The 12,470-nt window shown below is 36.7% G+C and overlaps 1 protein-coding gene across 1 annotated transcript in view; it reads right to left on the bottom strand.

Annotated features, from left to right (window-relative positions):
* DHRSX (dehydrogenase/reductase X-linked) overlaps positions 1-6,150 on the bottom strand; it is a 139,080-nt gene extending 132,930 nt beyond the window's left edge. The window contains exon 1 of the mRNA XM_087938394.1: positions 4,934-6,150. The gene's annotated coding sequence lies outside the window, so the exon portion shown is untranslated. The remainder of the gene's footprint in view (positions 1-4,933) is intronic.
* Between the last annotated feature and the right edge of the window lie 6,320 nt (positions 6,151-12,470).

Here is a 12,470-nt window from a genome sequence, read left to right as displayed (position 1 = left end):
TGAATATCTAGCTTCCTAACAAATTACTTTCCAAGAGCACTCAGAGATAAGTGGGTGATGGAGCTTTAAATCAGAAGAGGACAACTTTGAGAACCTTTTTCCAAATTATATTCCAGCAGCAGAAAGAAACTAGAAGTGGGAGTTTTGGGAGGTGTCAATAGAAGGGAGAGTATCAAGAACCCTCTGAGCTGAAATCTGAGAATAACTGCCCTTTCTGGGAGCCAGACTAGAATTATTTTTAGTGCTGTGGTGGGGAAATAGTGACAGGATAGTGATAACCTATGGATCTTAAGGAATGTATTAAAAACTGACTTTGTAGTTACTATTTGATCCTTTGCACCTATTTTAACCAAGTGTCTCTACTATTCTGTAATCTTCCCAAATTCCACCCAATTAGGTTACCCTTAGAGACTTAAAGAATTTCAGATCCCTCAATTGTGGCAGTAAAACAAAAGTATACTAAAGGAAAAGATAGTCACAATAAGGATGTTTCATGTAATTTCAACATTACAGTAAAGGTTAGTCAGCAGGAAGACTAGCTCAATGGAAGGATAAGATAACAACTTCTCAGTATTCTGTTTAGTGCAATTTGTGAAGTAAAATCTGTCAGAAAATATGCAGTTAGTAACTAGAATTGGAAAAGTGAGGGATATAAATAGTCCACTTTCATAAATTATCAATATCCCATCAATGCTATTCTACACTGGCACTAAATGTTTGTCACCTGTCTCTACTACTGAATCATCACATACCCAGAACTGTTTACTAGACCAAAATTGGTGATTTCATTTGTTTCAAATGCTAACAACTTGAAACTTTTACTTTGTTGTTATTTAAGCATATAAATCATTCCTACAAGCGTTCTTCAGAGAAGACATATAAGATCTGAACATGCAATTGCATATTATCAAAACAAAAAGGTTATTTAATGGTGCCCTTTACATTTTACATTGTTTAGAAGTTTCCTAAGTGTTCTCTATGTAATTCCAATATATACTGCAAAATATATCATCTTCCAACACCTACCCATCCAATAAGATCAAGTATGGCAGCATATTTTTGCTCAATGAGTGCACTGTTTTCTCTGTAGCTGCCCTCTCCACATTAAATACCCCTTCCCTTTTGGCATTAGAAAGTCTATTAAGACCTGAATGTTTAACCAGGACTGGAATTGGTTTTGAGTGAAGTAGCAATAAGCTACTTAGATAAGTAGGTAAGTAAAAAAGTATGCTAATAAAGTTGATTCTAGGAAAATAAATTTCCAGTTCTGCATATTTAACAGCTTTATAGCAAGATGGAATTCAACTTGATTTTTCCTGTCCCTGTGGCATCATGTACAGAAAAAAGGAAGATCCAAGAACAACTACAGTATATGCAGCTTTTAAAGTCATAATAGAGCCTGTCAAGAGAGAAATTACAATGTCTCTAAGAAAATCATAATTATAGGTAATGGCTGATAGTCTAGGACTAGAAAAGAACATCACTAATATTCTTTTATATCTCACTTTTCCTCCAAAATTCAGGGGGTCATAAATAACATGGTTTTATTTCCTTTTTTCACTACAGCTCTGAAAATAAGATTAGACCAGCTGTCTACAACTATATCTGAACAACATACGTCTTGAACTTAACTCCTTGTCAAATACATCAGGAAGACATCAGGATGTAGAGATTTGATTAGATTGATAAATGTCTAGCAATATCGTTTAGTAAACCACACAGATTACTTTATTGCTTCATTTTTCCAAGTTATTTCCTATCCTATTGTAATATTTACAACATTGCTGGAAATAATCAGGAACTAGAAAGATTCAAATATGTTGTTTCTGGCATAAGATAATTCACTAAATTCCTGTTGCAAAAGTTATGAGAATACTTGATAGATATATACTCTGATTAACCCTGCTTTATACAAAGATTAATAGAAGTGAAAAAGAGAATATTCTAAACAACATGCTTTTCTCTCACACTGGTGCTTTTCTGTATTAAAGGTAGAAATTGGGTTTATAACTTCAATTCATAATTTCAAGAATACACAAGAAAGTTATCTTCCTAGGGATACACTAAAAGTTCCAAAGTAGTTCTCAAATAACAGGAAATGCAATCCTGATTTAAATTATTTAAATACAAATTCATATAGTTTCTTTTATGTTTCTAAAAGATACATAATAAAAAAACTTAATTTGACATATCTGCACATTCAAGATGAATCTTTAAGAGCAAAAAGCTTTATACAAGCCTGAATTAGAGCGTGTTTAGTTATTTTACTTCCTTAAAAATTCTGTAACACTGACATTTGGCAGAATGATTTATAATAACAATAGTAGTAGGCTCTTAATGCACATTTAGTCAGAATTAAGTTCCATGGAGTCTAGTGGCTTTATTTTTATGCAAATATGCACAAAATAGGATTCTAAGGACTGCAATGCGACCTTACCTCAATTAATCCCAAATGCTTTTTTCCAAGAATATATAAGATTGCACTATAAAAATACATATATCCCGCAGCTTTATCCTGGGCTTATATTGAGGTAAACATTTTAGAATTATGTATTTTTATCTTGAAAGACCACTTCACTGGTGAAGTCCAAAATTGAAAATAGCTTAGTGTATGAATATTTTAATCCTTAATATATTATATTGCATAAGAAATTAAACTACAGCTTACCTAGTACGGAACTAATAAGATATATGCATGAAAACACAATTTCACAGCCTGTGCAAATGTGAGACTCCTTGATCATGTATAATGTTTATGAATGTATCTTTCTATATGCAATTAAAAAGAAACACAAAAAATATCCAAGTATTAGTTAACAATAATAAGGCCTGGGAAAAACAGAGGTAATCTATGAATAGTTAAACTGGGAGGTGGCAGATGTTAGCTTTTCCTTATAATTGTCTCTTTATCTTACAGTGCCAGTGGCAAAATCCATTAGAAAATTGTCTTTGGAATCCTCACTTAGCAGGAATAACAATATATAAAATGGACAGAGTACATCTAGAATAACTCCTGTTCATTTTGAGGTGGATATATGCAGAACACTTCTGGGAATTGCATGCCTAACATTTGAAAGGTCTTATATATATTATAAACATCATATAATGTATGATGTTTCTGTTGTCATTAGAACTATGTATTACTCTTGATAACATTCAGGCAGAAGGATTTGTGTCATTGGGAACAACTGCTTTTCACAGAAGATGCTCTAGTTGTGCTAAACATCTGGTTGTGACCTTTCACATGCTTCATAGTCTTGAGCAGCAGGCATTTCAGTGGAAAGAGGGAAAGGATAAACAAACAGATTCAGCAATGAAGTTGCCAGGCATGTAAACACTGATGACATTGCTGCTGCAACCATATTACTTGGCACAATGTATTACCAATAATGTCAGAACTGATCCAACTGTCCACTCAATAAAACGAATGCCATAAAAGGTAATATGGAGCAATATTTAATGACTCTTATTTCATAAAAGCATATTTCCCAATTCTACCATTTCTCAAGGCTATGTAAACAGGGATTCTAGAGGTAAGTCACTTTTAGATAATCCCGTCCAACAACATCAGATCACAATAGTTACACTTTGACCTTTGAGGATTTGAAAAACAATCAGTTTCCCCTTTTGATCGCCAAGATGTCTCTCTTAATTAACAGATAGGCTGTGCAAGAAATAGTCTCTCTGTATCACATAGTACATATATAAATTAGGAGGTATGTTCCTAGAATATATGCTCTGGTTCTTAAACTGTTCTGTTAATTCAGCATGATGTTTTATTGCTTTTTCCCTTCCCCCAAGCACACACCATTTCATTTCATACCTGCCTTGATTATTTCCTGTATCTTATATTCCATCTCACACCTCTCCCATCTCTTATGGGAGACTGGGTCATGACAATCTACTGCTATCATAATTGCTTCCCCTTATATTAATGCTCATGATCTTTCTTTTACGCTTCTAAAAAGATGCACTTTCAATGTGTTTCCAATATTTTTCATATTGACTGCAATTGAAAACCCTGTTTTATACACCTTGAATTTGATAGCAAAACTCCAAATTTATTTTAATGAAATAACTTTCATCTATTACAATAGTATGAGAAGGTATCGATTTGTTAAAAAAATTCTGATAGTTTCAACTCTTTGGGATATTGAAAGGAAAAGAAACAAACAGAAAACTCTTGTACCCCCTCCTCCATCCCAAGATCCTTCAACAGGCTTTTAAAAGTACACATGCAAAGCAAGAGTAGGAGAATTATTCCATAATACTTATACCATAAAACATGGTGTGTTCTGGGTGGAGGGGTTCCTGTTATACTGCGATCCTGATTGCAAAAGATATAATTTTAAACTGACCTTCTACCTTCTGAATTTACGAAGTGTTTTGTTCTTTCTGGACTTAGCTTTATGGTCTGTTTAGCAGTGCAGTTACCTTCTGCATACCAATTATGAGGCTGTGAAGGCGCTCTTAACAGTCCTAGATAACAGCCTTGCACATTTTCAGTCACACATACATTGATTCTGGATATTTTAAAAGGCGACTTTAAATAAAAAGGATCATGGCAACTATGGAAAGCTTTTTGTTTTGCAAAGCTATCTACCTTTCTTGTTAGATTTACATTTCTTATTTAATATTCAGGTTGAGATCCAGAGTTGCAAGTGGCAGCAGGAGCTATTTTGCTTTTTCCTTAGATTTAAAAAAACCATATGGGAAACACAAATAAGGAAAAAGACAAAACCTTGCCATATCCTTAAACAAAAAGATGAGGGGGAGAGGTTGTACCTGATTGTAGTTACATATCGGGTCAAAGATACTGCAGTACTTTCTAAAGGACCAAAGAAACTGATTTGGGGGTTTTATTTTTCTGTCCTTAATCAAATATAAGAAGTTTTGTTTCTTTTCCATCTCCATTTGAAAAGGAGAGACTCACCAGGTCATCCTGATCCCTGAAGGTCAACCTTGCTCACTTCGACTGTAGTTCTCCCTCTAGGACCCCCAGAATACTTGGATGTCTTTCTCGCCTTTTATTGCCACCCCCCCGCCCTTCGTCCTCCACCTTCAGTCGCTTCTTCCTCACAGTTCTAGAAGGCAGTGAGAAGTCGCCTTGTTAAGCCTTTGCCCAGCATCCGCAATCAGATCCCATGATCGCAATCCACATCTCGGCAGATGTACCAGAGAATCACATATAGGATGAGGAGGATGGCGAAGATGAACAAAGCCACCAGAATCGCCTTGGTCACAGGAGAAATGAGGGACTGCATGACACCCGGGGAGAGCAGCAGCCGAAGGCGATCAGTTGGCAATCAAGACCGCCTTCGGGAAGAAATGCCAGGAATGGAAAAGCCCGCTGATGAATGACCAAGGAGGCGCAGGTGGAAACAGGGGAAGCCAGAGCAAACGGAGCTTCCCCGGCTCTCTGAAATAGCCCAGCTAAAACCCGGGCTGCATCTGCATTGGTTCGTGCCAAGCTGCCAACCAGAGGGTGCGAAGCAGAGCCGCCGGGCGGGCGAGCTCCCCACTACCTCTCTGTCAGGGCGCCCGAGAAGAGATGGACCCGCGGGCGCTCGTTCACAAGCCTCCGCTCCCCGGGTCCTGCTGCTGCTGCTGCTGCTGCTGCTGCTGCTGCTGCTGCTTGGATCCGCCGGCTGCGAAGAAGCCGAGAAGCACTTCTTCAGGGAACAGAGGGGGCAGGCGGGGAGAAGTTGGCGCTCCAAACGGCGCTGCCATGGGCGCCGCGCGCTCGCCGCTGTGGCCCCGCGGGTGTCGGAGGAAGGGAGGGGAGCCCCCCCCCCAAGAGGATCCGCTCTCTTTCCCTCACCTCTTGAGCTCGCCTCCAGTTCAGGGACGACGCCTTGGAGAGACGCGCCAGGACTCGGCGGCTCGGCGCGTACCTTTCAAGTTGGACGGCAACGCCGAGGCCGCTTGTAAAGAGCGGCAGCCGCGGGGAAAAACAAGGCGCCCCGAAAGCTGTCCGCCGAAAGCCATGAAAGGGCAGGAGCGCGGCGGGCGTGCGGGCGTGCGGGCAAGACTGAGGAGACGCGCGCCTCGAAGTTCCTTCTGCTCCCCCGGAGGTGCTTCCCCCTCAGCTGAGCGGCGGCGTGCAGCGGCAGCTTCTCAAAGTCTGTCTGTGGCGCGTTTTCTGCAGAGGAGGAATCCGGCTCGCTGCAGAAAGGGAACCTGCCTGATTAGTATTCCACCCAGCAGAGCCTGTTCTCTCTTTTTCCCGCCTCCTTCCCACTCGCCCGCCCGCCCCTCGCGCCTTGTCTCGTCCTTCTCCTCTCGCAAACGCCAGTAACATCTGGGGAAACCTTGCCATTTACTGACGATGCGTGTCTTTGCCTGGGTTGTGACTGTAATTACAGGGGAGTGTGTGTGAAAAGCTGGACGCCTATGGACATAGGGGAGACCCTGGGTTTATAACCCAAAACCTTTGGTTGAGTTTAACTCGGGTGTTCTTTCGGTTCCGTTTCCATTAGGCATCTAATGTAACTGGGGCCGGAGGAAGAGAAATCTCTCTCTCTCTCTCTCTCCCTCTCAAATAAATAAGAAGGGATAAGACAGGAACGATGTGCTCTGGGGAGTTGTTCAGGCAAGTATCTCAGAAATCCAACTACATCCATAGGTTGGACTCCAGATTAACCCAGAAAAAAATATGTCCTCATTGGTACAGTGGGTTCAAGATGCATGCTATTCATCGCAGGTTGATTGCATCACCCAGTGAGATGCTGCTTGTGCTGTATGCAGACTGAATACCCTGATGTTGTTTCATTTCACCTAATATCAACAGCAATATTATCCAGTGAGGGCTCCTTCAGTTGAGTTATTGTGCAAATCGGCCCTCTGGAAATTATCCAAGGTATACAGTAGGACTACTCTGCCCTCTCCAGAAATGTATTACAGTTGGGGATATATATATGAATGTATAGAAACTGCACATGGCCTTACATGTGATTATTCTAACTCTTCTGTGGTTTGTGGTTGTAAGATGTGGGATAAAGAAGTACAGGTTAATAAAATTAATCTTAACTTGGAAAAGCATCTCACTTGAGACTTTTTATGTGGACATTTGCATCCACATAAGTGCACAAATAAACATCACAGATTACATAATTTCACCTGAGATTTTTGGTGTGAACTAATCTATCCCCTTTCTAGAGTATACCTTGCCTTACTAGTGGCTATATTTTGAGTTTTGGTTTACTTACTTGTTTTTTTAGCACCAGATAATGAACTTTTTTTCTTTCTGAGTTTCTAATTATTTGCTTACTGCATTTTAGATTGTGGATTCATTATTATATTTGCTTTTTGGTTTGGAGTCTGCTTCTATATTACTTTAAATTTTACTTTATATTAATTATATAAATTATATAATTTGGTCAGGTGAGTTGATATGTTTATATAATTCATTAATTCTGTTACCAATTTTTTAAGATTCTTTAACAAGTTTTGAAAACTGGATAACTCAATGAATAAATAAAAAGTCTAATTTGCCTATTGGTTTAGGGTTTGGAACTGTCAACATGCTGCTTATTTCTCCTTCTATGGAATTGTTCAGTTGACAGTTATATAATGTATACAGAGACAGAAAAGGATGGTAAAGTGAGCAATACACCACCCATATTTTAGGTATATATTTTCAATGATATATTCAAAAGCTATAAACAACATTTTCAAATTACACAATTAAAACAATTAATTGAAGTAAAAATAATATATTGTAATACCAAAAAGAAATGCACATAATGTTTTGGTAATCTTAAATATCATCATGACAAAACTACTTGAAGTATTAAGAAAGTACTGTTAAGGAAAAAAATCTGGTTCAGTCTTCTCTTTCTTAATATACAAAAATAACTTTGATCAGTATATTAAAAAAGAAAAACTTTCTAGTTAATTTACAACCATTTATTTTGTAGATAAATTGCCTACATTTAGGATACGATGTCAGTAGTAGTAGTAGTAGTAGGTAGTAGTAGTAGTAGTGATAATAACAACAGCAGCAAACTGAAATCCTGCTATGGTAGCAGATAAAATATAGAATAAATACGTGATAAATTGATTAAAATTTTATTTTCATACAATCTACGAACATTTGCTACAAACCCCAAAGTTTAATGTATTATATTTGAGCTCTATGGATGAAATGCCATGCAGATGGCAGGCCAGGGTACAAAAATTGTGTTTTAATATATAAAACTTTACAATGAAACTGTTTTCTCAGTAAGTAGAAGAGAGCTAGTCAGTACAGAAAGTCCTTGACTTATGACCATAATTGTGCCCAAGATTTATGTTTGCTAAGTGAGACATTTGTTAAGTGACATTTGCCCCATTTTACGACTTTTCTTGTCACAGTTGTTAAGTGAATCACTGCAGTTGATAAGTTAGTGCCCAATTATTAAGTGACTCTGGCTTCTCCATCTACTTTGCTTGTCGAAAAGGCGCAAAACATGACTCTGGGACACTCCAACTGTCATAAATATGGATCGGTTGCCAAGTCAAATTTTTCAGTGCTGTTGTAACTTTGAATGGTCACTAAATGAACTGTTGTAAGTTGAGGACTACTTGTATATCGCTTCCCCTTATCCACATAATTGAAAAATATATTTAAAAAATTAAACAAGGTCATCAGAGTCATTAGGATGCTAGGCTTCCTATAAAGAAAGGCTATAGCATTTGTCTCTTAGAAAGGAGATGAAGAAAGTATAACATGTATAAAAGATATGGACAAATTAAAAAAGGTCTTTTAAACCTTTTTTTTTTAAATTTCTAAAAGGAAGAAGTTCTGCACATAATCCTAGTTAAGCTATCGGTATTTGCTACCAGTAAATGAGGTGATGGTCATCACTTTGATTGACTTTAAAATGTAATTTCACAGATTAATTGTTAAGGAGTTCAATGCTACTAGCCTTTACTCAAATAAATACTTGAACTAAAACACTCAAGGCAAAGATTCACAGACGCAGTTATTACATTTTTTTTCCACTGCAGATATTAGAAAGGCCCTTAATAACAAGCAGCTACTTCTTTTAGGGTTGCTGTAAGGAGCAACTGCTGATAGGTGTATGGAAAAGAGAGGGGGAGGGAGGATGGATACATCTGTCTCAAGTTCAGATCCTGCTTGTTTCCTCGTGTCTTTATATTATAATGGACTCGTAGCATTCACTCCTCAATCAAAAGTGGTTGGCAGTTATGCATTATGTCAGGATATCTTGAGAGCTATGAGATAGATTGAGGAAGACAGAAAAGAACCATTATTGCAGTAATGAGGTACATCTTGTGCAAATGGGTTGCCTTCAGCATGTTGCACCACGTATGGTAGAGAAAGATTACAATTATACCTGAAAGTCTTATCAATAGTGTTTGCTTTTTATATTGAATAATTATTTATTTTCATTGCTTTCCTAATTGTTCTAATGACTCGTTGACTCATTGCATGTGTACATCCAACTGGTATCAGCCATGAAAAGCTTAACACTACCTCTTGTCATCACATATACAAATGTCTAGAATCAGATTCACCATATTTCCAAAACCAGTTGCTAGGGAATAGAGGGAGCAGTTTTGCTTTCAGGTCTAACTTGTGAATTTTCAAACATCTGGATAGCCAGAGGTTCATATATCTATAGCTCAATCTGACAAAGTTTTCCTTCTGTTCTAACATATTTTAGGAAATCAAATTTAAGTATGAAAAATAAACTGAAAAAAAAAAGTCTAAGTGAATGACAGGAGGATCAGAACGTAGCAAAGCAATGCCAGATATAACATAGGTGAAAAGGAGAGGAGTTCTTTAACGATTTTCTGTATCTCATTAATGGCAGCTCAGTCCAGGCTGCAAAGAGCCTAGAAAAAAGATATTCAAAATGTTCAACGATGTTAAGTTGTAATGAATTCATTAATAAATGAAAATGGGAGATTCTTACTTTAGTTCCCAGGATTCTATTCTGTTTCCTTAACATAAAACCACTCCTGTTGGTAATAAGCTCTAAGGCAGAACACTCTTTGTTGAAAAACAAAAAGTTTGCGGTTAGATTGGATGTACTGAATGGACCAGTGAATGGATAGGAGAGGTGTCTTTGAAGAAAGGATTTAGGTGAACTACAATTAAAAACTGTAAATTAGAAAATGCATTATTCTAATGCAAACTTTAATAGAAAATGATGTAGAAGTGGGGGGAAAAAGCTGAATTTAATTTTGGAAAAAAATGAAAAGTAAAGCAAAAGTAAACTTAACTGACTCATTTATTCCTTCCTATAAATATATTAAGAATTGCAGATCTTTTGTGGTAGATTTTCTTTGAACTGAATATTGTTGAAATTAGAACACTGTCAGTTGCCAGGACTACAACAATTATTTCTTAGCATTACAATTTTGCTATTTGACTTGCTTTTTTAAAATAATAATTTTCTTAAAAATTACAGTTGCAAAGATAAAACTAATACAAAATAAGCAAAATAAAAGAATAAAAATAAGATGCAGAAAAAAAGAAAAAAATGGAAAATTAAGAAAAAATAATATAGTAAAAAGGGAGAAAGAAATATATGAAGAAATACAAGTAGTCTTTGACTTACAATAGCTCGTTTAGACTGTTCAAGGTTACAATGGCATTGCAAAATATGAGTTTTGACCATTTTCCACAGTTATGATTTTTGTAGCATCTACATGATCATGTGATCAAAATTCAAATGCTTGGCAACTGGTTCAGTTGGCCATTTCTTTTCCTGAAGTCTGCTACCTGGATTTTTGAGAGTTCACTGAAGGTTAAAAATATAAAATCACAGCGCAAAATAATTTCAATAAAATAATTACTGTTTATATTCTGCTAATCATGGCCTCTGTTTATGACACTTTCCCCCGAGCACTATATAGATCAAACATGGAAATAAAAGTGGAAGTTTCATGTCTCTGGATTGATTGTGGGGTAGTCATACCTCTGGTAGTATCACTGAAATCATGGGCAACATTATTTTAATTTCTGTAGATTGACTATAAGCATGCTTCATTTTCATTATTTCATTATTTGAGTAAGATTAAAAAAATAAGTCCTTTTTCACCCCGACTTTTCACAAAACGGTTCAACTGAGATTGGCATATGTGGGACTGATTAGGGTAGATTGTAAAGGTGACACTGAAAGATACTTTTATGGTATTTTATTTATCTATATATTATTGTATTTAATTCCAATCTCATTTTAAATTGCATTTTATTCCAATTTGGAATAAATTTGGGATTCTGCACTTTGATATGGCCCATGGGCTTATCAATAAAGTAAACTAACTAACCAATCCTGTCCTCTCAGATAGAAAACTGTACATAATGTTTCTAGAGCACTTTTGAACAGAAATTCAAATCTGAGATTTCAATTCACACTCTATGATCATGCTTTCTTGTTTCTACAGCAGTGTTTCTCAGTTTTGAGTTTAAAGATGCATGGACTTCAACTTCCAGTATTTTCCTGTTAACTATGCTGAACACCAGGGATGTCCGAACTTTAAGACTTGTGTACTCCCAGCCAGAGTGGGAATTGAAATCCATAGGCCTTCAAGCTGCCAATACTGGACACCTCAGCTATAGGTTAAGCTATGCTTGTTGGGGAATTTTAGGAGCTGAAGTCTATATATCTTCAAGTTGCTAGGTTGAGAAATACTGCTCTGCAGAATAAGAATGGATGGACTATTTGAATAAATAGTTGTCAGTCTCTCCTAAAGCACCAGCTTGACAGTGTTGTGGCTATCTCTCCATGGTGACCAGTGTCTTCCAACTTGAATCATGCTCTTTCATTAAGTCCAGTTCAATTCCTACTGTGGTTTTGCTTTCAGGTATTCACAATCACTTTTCCAGACCATCCAAGCTTGGGCCTGGTTTAAGTAAAAGTGCTGGTGGATTGTTTATAGGAAATTGATTGGAATAAAGCAGGTGCTGAAAATAAAACTTTAAAAAGCTATTCTGAAGAAAACTGCAAGTGGCAAGACGAAATAAAAAATAAATAGTTGAAGAAACAATAGCAACAGGAGTCTAATCCATGGGTTTCCCCTGAGCAATTGTACGCAGATACTAGGTAAGAAAATTCAGGGTCATCCTAATTAAGTTAATTTGCAGTAGATTCTGGTCAGATTAAAAAAATAATACTTTTCACACAATGCTTAATTAAACTTGCAAAATTTACCACAATAAAATAGCAGTATATATGTGTGAGAGAAAGAGAGAAATTGAGAAACAGAATGATTGAAATAGAGTTAAAATGAATTTTTTGAAGGTTTATAGACAAATGCTATATTTAGTGGAATAATTTCCACTAAGCATAATTAAACTTTTTTCCTATGTAAATATAGCATGGATAATGCTGCAGGGAATTATTTCATTTTAAACCAGAATGGGTAAAGCAGAGCTACGCAGCCAGTATACTAGATTCTTAACTGCATGTAGTACACATATTGTTTTGTGGGAGGTGTTGGGAGAAAAATCAGGT

Source organism: Pseudonaja textilis, chromosome 8 (genome assembly GCF_049901715.1).
Source record: "Pseudonaja textilis isolate UNSWEBS1 chromosome 8, rPseTex1.2, whole genome shotgun sequence".
NCBI classification, from domain to species: domain Eukaryota; kingdom Metazoa; phylum Chordata; class Lepidosauria; order Squamata; family Elapidae; genus Pseudonaja; species Pseudonaja textilis.
The sequence above is the reverse complement of the archived record's forward strand: the minus strand, read 5'-3'. Positions and strand labels throughout refer to the sequence as shown.